The sequence below is a fragment of the Vicugna pacos genome, chromosome 8 (assembly GCF_048564905.1).
Source record: "Vicugna pacos chromosome 8, VicPac4, whole genome shotgun sequence".
In the NCBI taxonomy this organism is placed as follows: Eukaryota; Metazoa; Chordata; class Mammalia; order Artiodactyla; family Camelidae; genus Vicugna; species Vicugna pacos.
This window is the reverse complement of record NC_132994.1, coordinates 74,663,621-74,673,147: the sequence shown is the minus strand read 5'-3', so window position 1 is coordinate 74,673,147 and position 9,527 is coordinate 74,663,621. Positions and strand designations below refer to the sequence as shown.

Below are 9,527 nucleotides of genomic sequence, written 5' to 3'. Positions count from 1 at the left end.
AGTTGGATGCAATCCCACTTGTCTGTTTTCACTTTTGTTGCCTGTGCTTTGGGGTCATCCAGAAATAAATCCACACATTTACAGTCAACCAATCTTTGGCAACAATGCCAAGGACACACTAGGAGGAAAGGATGGTCTTTCAATAACTGATCCTTTATTGAATGTTTACAACGGTGAATATTCACACGCAGGAGAATGAAACTGGACCCTTATCTCACACCATTCACAAAAATCAATTCAAAATGGATTAAAGGCTTAAATGGAAGACCTGAAACTATAAAACTACTAGAAGAAAATGCAGGGAAAAGCATCTTGACAATTATGGGCAATATTTTGGGGAGACATCTAACTTTTAATGTATTTTCTATTTAACTTATGATATGTAATGTATGTACTTGACATGATTAAGCCAAAAAGTAATCCCCCAAGCAGAAATTGGTTGACCAACATGCACTGAATGATTCTTCCATGTCACTCTTGGCAGTGACCCTGCCAGTGCTACAAAGCACCCATGACCTAAGAAACACAAGGACATTTAAAGACCAGTGAGACCCAATAGTTGACCACAGCTTCATCCCTGAAACTTCAACATGTATGATTGTAGTAAATATCATAACCTGTTCAATTCATTTGGGAGTGGGCAAATAAAACAATGCAATAGTGGGGATTTTTAGTCCTAGTTCTTTTTCATTAAGAAATAGATATCACAGTTCACCATTAGAAGGGTAGATTTATTTTGAAGGGACAGTTTATAAGAATGTCTACAACAGTATAAAATGTTATTTGAGAGCACATGGATAAATTTTGAATGTAATGCCAAATACCAACACTTAAACTTTTCACTGTAAGTATCAAAATTAAAAAAAACTTTCCTGAATTTACTGCACTGTATTATAGTCAAATCTAGAAAAACATACAACAGTAGCAAGTATTTTTATAATCCAAAGTAAACAGAAGTGGATGCAGAATTGAGACAATTTTAGTGTGTCTGGCGATTTGACAGGCATGCAATTTACTTTAATCCAGTTGGCCTGTTTGTATCTTATTCAGGAGACAGACATGCTACAACTATATCTGTATATTTTTCTTTACATTTTTAAGCTATACAAAGAAAATGCAGAGAAAGTTCACAAAGCAGGAGTCTTAAAAGCACACATCTCCAGTTGGCATAATATTTCCATGACACCAGATATCAGCTCACCTCTTGCTAATGTTCTCTCTCAGGAGATGACAAAGACAAGTCATGATATTTAATAACACTTATAAGCTGCTCATAAAAGGGATTCAGGGATGAAAATGTTCAAAGCCTCCTTAGGAAACATGTGATAAGCATGAACCTTTTGCTGCTGTGGTTATCAAAGGTAATCTTGGCCCAATATTTTACTGAAAGTTACCAAAATAATGCAGACCAGGATTTCTCCACCTGGTATTGGCACTACTGTCATTCTGGACCAGATAATTTTTTAACATGAGGGGCTGTCTTGTGCATTATACAATGTCCAGCAGCATCCCTGTCCTACCTACCAGATGCCATTAACACCCCCTCCCACTTGTCACAATCAAAACATCCCCAGACACTGCCAAATGTCCCCTGGAAGCAAAACGGCCCGGGTTGAAAACCACTAGTGTATACTTCCCTTGGGCACAGAAGTTAAACACTTTGTAGTTCAGTTTGATTCAGTTCAACCAACAAGTTTCGTGTCTGCACACACCATATGCCGTGGTAGGCACGGGGCAGTCTCGGGAGAGACTGTTAAGCACAGAGGGGTTTAGACCATGTGCTCTGGAGTCCGACTGCCTGGTTTAAATTCAGACTGCCCCATTCACTAGCGGCCTACCACCTTGAACAATCTGCTTCATCGTTTTAAGTCTTGGTTTATTCATCTGGGAAATGGGAGTAATAATAGCACCGTCTCATCCAGTGGTTGTGAAAAATCAGATGAGAGAATAAAGGTAAAGCACTTAACACAGTAAACACAGTGCCAGCACACAGTAAATGTCCAGTAAATGCTGGGAGAAGGATGGGAAGAAGCACACAAGAAATCAACAATGGTTGCATCATCTTTCCCCAACGTCATCTAGAAAAAGCAAAAAGGAAGTCGTTTGCTAGCCTCGCTCCAGCTACTGAGAAAACAGATTCATTTCAGATACAAGTGCATGCATGGATATGCAAACACCCATGCGTGTGACTGTGTGGTTGTTTAAAAACTCAGTCCATAACATCTATGTTTTGTTAAAATGTCAAGCACATTTGCAGATCTTGGCCCAACCAGCTTACGTAACCACCATACGCACCCCCCAAGGGAGGCCGTGATTCCACTGCACACGTGGAATTCCACTGATCCCTGACCCCCTCCCAGGTCCCTCCTCCGCCCCCAAATTCTGAGGTCACTTGGTTCAACCAACCATTCAACATTGTAACTGTGTGTTGGTGAGTCTGTTTCCCCCACTAAACTCTGGGCACTTCATGGCGCACTTAATAGGTAGAATAAATAAATTATTTGATTGACATTTCATGGAATTGAATATAGCTTTTCATTTTAAAGGACGGATTATCACTACACCAGCTTCAAATATTATTTTACTTCCAGTGAAATCCTTCAAGCCTTCTGAGCAATTTCACGTCGTCCCAGCACATCACCTAAATATGAAAACAGCCAATGCCCGAAAGAACAGAGCGATCACCCCTGGGGGACCAGGTGTGTGACTCTCATGTAGCTTGGCCTCTAGCTCTCACGATAGATGAGGATAATATTTATTAAACACTTGCTACGAGTCTGGCTACTGGGGACGACCAACACCTGCAAGACACAATGAGGAAATGAGACCCTGAGAGGCTGAGGGGCCCCCAGCGACAGAGCAGTGAACGGCCCCCCTGCCCGAGCGCCTCCACCACTTACTGAGTAAACACTCCTTTCTCACTGCTCCCCTTTACGCAAGGCTGTAGACATCCTTGAGAAGCCATCTCTGGATACATCTAAGGTCTTCCTGTTGGAAATTCCATTGTCTGCATGGGCACCAGGTCAACCTTGTTCATGAGTTAGAAGAGCTCCGCAATTTCAGTTTGCTCCATTTCAGTCGCATCTAGAGACGCTGCGTTTCCCAGGGGCCTTTCATCTTGAGCTTTCTCGATGCTCAGTGGAGTGCTGTGAAGTTTCTTTCCTAACAGCCGTGCCGGGGGCCCTCATGTCCTCCCTGGAACAATGGGATAAAAAAGGTGCACGATCTGTTTCCTCCTCACTCCCCCTGCCAAGAACGTGTTTCCCAGGCCCTGCACTGCGTTCCCGTCCAGAAACCACAACAGACTCTTTAAGGCTGGATGTGAGAATGCAAAATAAAACCTGTTACCACAGGAAGAAAACCAGGTCTTTGATTCATTCACTGGGGCTGGCCTGCCCTCACCCAGGGGGCCATGAGCATTCGGACTGGTCTCTTAAGCCCCTGCAGGTTTCCCACCTACAACCCGGGGAAATCTTCCAACTCCAAGACAGAGAACACACGGGGTTCGCGCCAACTTTCTTCAGCTCCACCTGCGCCACCAGTTCCAAAAAGGAAAAGAAGTAACCTTCTTTCTCAAAGTGTCCATGCCCTTAAGAACACACAGGTGGGCAATCTCTTAAAAAAAAAAAACTAGTGGCCCTCAAAACGAACAGAAGCATTTTGGTATAAAACGGCTTGAATAGGAAATGTTGAGAGTGAGCCTCAGTGTAGAGACAGCATTTACGTAAATGCTTTCCTCTGAGATCACCTGTGCTTTTAAAACATTATGGGAATGTTAATAAGGAAAATCCTTTCTTTCTCCAATGATTAAAAAAAGTCTCAGGTTATCTCTAGGAAATACAGAAATAAATTAGGCCTTAGAAATGACAAGAATTGAACTTCAAATCAAATGGTCCCATCTTTGGCTGTTAAATTTACACACATGCACACTCAACCCTACCTGAATATAACTATGTGCCGGGTAAACAGAAGAACAGATGGTGCTTGATTTCTTGTATTTGTAAGAAAACCACTGAATTAAACTGAAAATCGAGTCTCACCAACACTACCTTCTCAAAGCCTCACCCTCAAACCATCACCCTCACTCTCTAGCTGGTTTGTTTGAAAGAGCTCCCACCCGAGCACTTCCGTTACAGACCCGGAGCTCCAGGAGGAGGTCCAGTGGTCCCCACACTCAGCGCACGGGCCGCAGGCATCGTCAGACACTGCCTGGAGCTGCATCCGCAGCCACACTGCCAGGTCCACGTCTGTCCTCTGCGTTGGAGGCTGAACTCGCCCGTGTTCACAGCGGGGTCCCTGCAGAGAGGCCACACCTACAGACGCGGGCCCGCACATCCCTCCGTCTCCGGACCCAGCACCGAGCAGCTCTGCCCTGGAACGCCATCAAAGCCGAGCCACTGCCAGCACTGCCAGCACTGCCTCTCCGGCCTGGCTGGGCCCCTGCTCTCTGAACGCCCTCACGCTGCCACCTGCCATTTCCGGGAACAGAATTACCAAACTGGGCTGCGCGTAAATACGCTCTGAATTTTATTCCAGTCATTTCCTGGAAGTCATTTTTTGCTTGTTTGTTTAGCCAAAGGGACAAAGGACAGAACAGAGAGAAGGAACTGGAACATTCCCTTGATGATATTTCAGTGAATTGGGGGCCCGGATATTCTGAAGAAAGATTCCTCCAATCTAGTTATCTCTACAGACACACAATCATCCCTGGTCACTGTGAGTGGACGTGTATGCATGCGGGCGTAAATTACTCATGACTGGTTGTGCCCAGATAACACACACACACACACACACTCATTCTTTCTGAAATTTGTGGATATGTAGCATATTTTAATTTAGGAGGGAAAGATTTAAGCATGGCAGTTAAAGAGGAAACATTTTTAAAGTTAATCATTAGTATGAACATCACCACTTACCATAGCTCTAATGTTTCTAGCTGTGTGGTCTCCTAGGTTTAAAAGCATTTATCAGCACCCCAGTAAGGAAAGCAAGTGTCCTGACCACCGCAGCAGGAAGGCATCACCTTTCAGCTTGGCCCAAGGAAAGGTTAATCCTTTGTATCCACAAATGGACATGCCTAGGCTGGCATGGCTCTCGACTGATGGTAGATGTGAGCCTGGCTGCTGCCCTCAGGCTGCTTTCTGGCCACTGAGTAGGGGGATGGGTTGGCAGCAATGCAGAGAAGAGTGTTCTAAGTCCTGGAAATCAGCCATGGGCGCTGCTGGAGAGGCAGCGCTTGTTCTGTCCGGTGTGGCATCAGCGCCAGACCTCGGAGGGAGGGAGGACGTCCACCAGCAGCCGGGAGGGGTGCGGGAGAGCCTCGAAGGGCTCCGTGAGTCCTGGGCAGCGGGGTGGTGGCAGCTGTAAGTAAAGTAGAGCATGAAGTGGGCATCCTGGCACGTCTCAGTCGGGGTCCAGAGAGGGGAGCAGAACCAGGACGAGACACGTGCGTGATCCCGGCAGGATGGAGCTCCACGGACAGGGTTTCTTCTCTCTCTGGGGAAGCCTTAGCCCTGATTTTAAACCAGTGGATTCAGTCAGATCCTCCAAGACCACCTCCCTTACTTAGTCAGCTGAGTAAGGACTTTGATAATGCTTCAGAATCCCTTCGCAGCCACACGGAGACTAGCGTTTGATTGAACAACCGGGACTGCAGCCTCACCAGGTTGACACACCACCATGGGGGGTTATTACTGCTAATGTAGGCGAGAGACTGAGGCACAGGCTGCCTGGGTCTGACTCTGGCTCATGATGTGTCTGTACACAAGCTACTCAGCTGCTCCGTGCCTCAGTCTCCCCACCTACAAAATGATGATATGTACTTTATAGATGTATTACCAGGATTAAACCAGCTGACACACGTAAAATGCTGAGAACAATATTGAAACAGAGCAAGCACTCAGTGAGTGCTTTCTATTTAATAATTATTATTACTGTTATTTAAGGCATGCAGGTGAGACAGTGCACATGGCTAACATGACAAAAGCTACTTTAACAGGTTGTTGCAGAGCCAGGATTAGAGTTGAGGATCCAAGGATCCAGCCCCTTGGTGGCTATTTAGCATCTGTTGTGTTTGGCACTGTGCAGAAGTGGAAATAGAATTCCCTCCTTGCTGAAACTGCATTCTTGCTGAAAATGTCAGACAGACAGACAGTAGCCAACCATGCATCTACATGTCAAAAGAAAAGAATAGAAAATGGTATCTGGAGAGCTCAGATGGGAAGAGATCACTGCCCCTAGGGTCAGTCTGGAGAGATGCCCTGGGGAGGAGTGAAATCTGTTCCTCTCCAGGGCTTCGAGAATGGGTGGGGGTGGAGGGGTGGAGAAGAGGACAGAAGGACAGACGGGAGGGGATGGCAGCAGGGGGCAGCATGGGAAAGAAAAGGCACAAAGGCCAGGAACATGATAATGGCACTTGGTTAACAAGAAAACCCCCAAATTCAAGTCTTCCAAACTAGGTACTAGATAGCACTGCTTCTCTTAGCAAAGAATTAATTTACCGTCTTCAGTCTTTGTATAGAAATCCCAAAGCACAGTCTCACAAGCTTAATACCACATCCAGAGATTAAAACACCTTTGTTCGTGGTTTTTTCTTTCATGGAGTTAGGCTTCTCCTGGTGTTTCTCCAATGCTAGGCTTTAATTGAAGAAACAGATACAGCAGCTGATGCTCTATATTAAAAAAAAAAAAAAGCCTCACCCGTCTGGCACAGCTGAAGGATTTTATTTTACAAAATCTATAACCAGAAAACATTGGTTTTGCCTTTTGTACTAGAGATGTGATGGAATTAAAGGATTCAAGATTGCAAAGCCTTCATGAATAATTTAGAATCCTCAAGCCTGGCAAATATCCGTGTGCTTTCTCTGTGCCAATATTGAGCGCTGACATTTGAAGAAGGTTTAACGGGGCTGAGTAGTCCTTAACTCAGAATCGTCTTCAACCACACATACCCTGCACATGTTCCTCTGAGCTGCTCTGTTTCATTTTATGCCTACAGCCTCAGAATTAATTCATTTTCAGTGTGACGGGGTCTACACAATTTATTGTAGAAAACACTTAATGGACATTTACGTAGCACATCCCAAATGATAATTCATTTTTGTTCTCATTACAAAAATGGTATTAGGCACCATTTTTTATTAGGTAGGAACCATAATGATGCTCCTTATGCAAATGAGGTAACAAAAGCGCTGGGAGGTTGAGTCCCTTCTCCAAGCCATGCCCCAAGGAGAGGCGGACCTGGGATTCAGATGCAGGCTCTCTGGCTCCTGAGTCTCTACTCTCAACCATTACAATGTCTGTCATATTGGTCATTAGGAGAGTAACAGAGGAACCCAACGGGTATCATAGATTTTCTTCTACGTGCTTGGGAAGGGTCAAGACTTTGGGTGGATCTCTGCCCAATTTGGAAAGTCAGCATGAATCCCAGCTAGCAGTTATTCTTGCCATCAACCTGGGAATAAGAGAAAATGTTCTCCATTACCCCAGCAGGGCAACAACAAGGGACAGAACACTACAAGCCGACACTGCCAAAGTGCTGGACCAGATCTATAGCCCCACGCTGAGAAAAAGGCATTGCCAGCGCTAAAAGGAAGCAGTGGGACAATTTGCAGCCCGTACCAGACGAGCAGCCTCAAGAACCCCACCAGGAGATGCTTACTATTCTGAAAAAGTGTTGAATATTTATCAGTGCAGACGCTGATTTTCCCTCAAAGGTCATAAAGGGCCTTGGACAAGGAGGTGGCCCTCCAAGTGCAGAGATGCAGGCAAAGCAGAGGAAAGGGCCGCCCCAGCCTGGAGCACGCGGGGAAGGAAGAGGCGCGCAGCCCAGCGCGGCAAGCGCGCTCGCCGGCTGCCCGGGGCTTTCGCCGCTTCCTCGGTGTGAAGGACTCAGGAGTTCGCACCAGACCCGAGCTGGGTGTGATCTGTCACCCAGGAGGCCTTGTTATCATTAAGTTGGTACAGGAAGAGAAGCTGGCACAGTGAAGTCACATAAAACAGAAGCCAGTATTTCATAGCGATAAAAACCAGTAGACTGGGGTTTATCTTGAACTGAAAACCACAAAAACAAATCTGTTTTGTTTACATGTAACATCATTTCAGGTTATTGTTAAACAAACAACGCATCAAGCATCAATGGAGGGAGATGTCACAATATGATACCTATCTTTTATATTCAACTTCTTTGGTACAATCAAAAGAGGCTCAGTTTTGCAAAAGTCAGAGCACTTCATCACTGCTTCCAAGGGTCCCTCATGATCCTTTAGAACATGTACCATGTGACCGTCCTTGTCAGCGGGCTACTCGTCACTTGTCAGCTGAAACAGCTCTATCAGCTAGATGCTCACTTTTCAAGGCCTATCACTAGATTGGAACAGCTCCCCACCATCACTTTCACAGCTTCACATAATCCCGCCTCTATTGCAAGACCCCGATTTCATTTTGCAAATGTTTTGTATGCAGAACAATGTCTGATGTACTAAGGACCATGATAAAATAAGGAACGTCGTTTCCATGAGTACTGGTCATTTTTCTGTTGATTAGTGTCTATTTTTATGTTATGATGACTTTTACTTTCTCTAAGCAGACTTGTAACCGAGGAGACCAAATCAGTAAGAACAGAGTAGAGGGGCCTCCTGTTGCAGCAGTCTCTCACAGGATCCTTTTGGTTTTCTTCTGGAGGACCTACAATAGAAAACTCTCAGGAATTTACAATCTAAGTATCTGGATCAGGTGAACCGGTAGCTCTCCAGTACCTTCCATTTTTGTTATGAAAACTAATGGCATATATTCAAAAGTAGCCAGATAACAAAACTATTAAAATTGACATATCTGTAATATCCATTTTTAAATCTTTTTACAGGTAGCTTGGTAAGAACTTAAACTGAATTATCACATGCCAAAAATAATAACAATCTGAGTAGACACTGGTAAGCAAAGGCTAAGGCTGGAAGATACAGCATTCTGCTCATCCAGGGGGCTGTGCAGGGAAAAGAAGGGCAAGTAGAGGCTCTACATAAGGTATTAAATCCGAGGGAGACCAGCACATGATGAGTACCAAGACCTGCTGAAAAGAACATCCCCAAGAAGGAGACAGTATGAAAAGTGCTTCCACACTGGGGTTGAGGGAGTGAGGAAAATTCCACTCTGCGGATTCCTAACCACATTCTGGCTCTCACTGCATTTGGAGTCAGGATCACACTACCTGTGTATCTCCCATAACCCACGGTGTTTGTGTCCACAGGAATAGGGCAAGAACCTTAATCCTAGATCTCAAGGAATTCTTAAACATAAATTTCCAAGTAATATATTTTGCAATGCAAAATCAGGTAATACATTCAAGGATACAAGCCACCATGAAAAAGAATCAACAGAAGCAATAAATATCAAAAGCACCCCCCCCAGAATTACCAAATACAATACATAAAATACACAGCTACTATGTTTGAACAAATTAGAGAAGATATCAAACTCACAATGCAAGACTACTTAAAAACTTACTATTTGAAAAAGAACCAAATAAATTT

General features: G+C 44.7%; 1 long non-coding RNA gene across 1 annotated transcript; it reads right to left on the bottom strand.

Moving 5' to 3' along the window:
* Positions 1 to 710: 710 nt before the first annotated feature.
* Positions 711 to 5,522, bottom strand: LOC116281447 (uncharacterized). The gene is made up of 3 exons (XR_004190877.2): positions 4,917 to 5,522; positions 2,901 to 3,195; positions 711 to 2,801 (listed from the first exon to the last, which is right to left on the bottom strand). It is a non-coding gene; the product is annotated as an uncharacterized lncRNA (long non-coding RNA).
* Between the last annotated feature and the right edge of the window lie 4,005 nt (positions 5,523 to 9,527).